The following is a 654-nucleotide window of genomic DNA, read 5'->3' on the forward strand; positions in this document are numbered from 1 at the left end:
GTGAATCAGCTATTTAGAAATTGAAATTCAAACCCACGGAGAAAAATGGAAAATTATGCTGTTTTTTTATTCAGCCATTTGCCAGACTCCTACCAGAAAGCCTTTCCACCAATTGACCATATGCCCTACATAACACTAAGTGAACTTCCTAATCATTCTCAGAAAGTAGAAATTTAAAGAAGCCTGTTTTGCTTGCATAGTGTCTAATAGCAAGAATGATTCTAAAAAAAAAGTTTAATCTAATAATATACGGCTTAAGAAAAAGATTCAAACTAAAGACTATCAAATCCTCCAGTGAAGGAGAAAACATAATGGAATGTGATAAATAACTAGGAATAATTCATTGGAAAGGGGATGAGTTCGTTAAATATTACACTTATCAAAATTCTATACTTGTACTGTGTAGATAAGAAAATAATTTTATTATATGAACCACTAGAAGACATAAAGTGAAGACTTACCGAGGCACTACTTTGTACTTTAAGTTAGAAAAGCTCTTTAATAATGGAACTACCAATAATATCTGTTTATGTAGAAGGTTTTTCTGTATGGGGAATAAATTCACTTATTTACAGTAAAGATCCTTTTTTCTTTTCTTTTTGCTTGGATTCTAGGATATTAGATCAAATCGAAACTGGCATCCTCTTTCTCTTT

The sequence above is a fragment of the Tupaia chinensis genome, unplaced genomic scaffold (genome assembly GCF_000334495.1).
Source record: "Tupaia chinensis unplaced genomic scaffold, TupChi_1.0 Scaffold000652_1, whole genome shotgun sequence".
Taxonomy (NCBI): domain Eukaryota; kingdom Metazoa; phylum Chordata; class Mammalia; order Scandentia; family Tupaiidae; genus Tupaia; species Tupaia belangeri.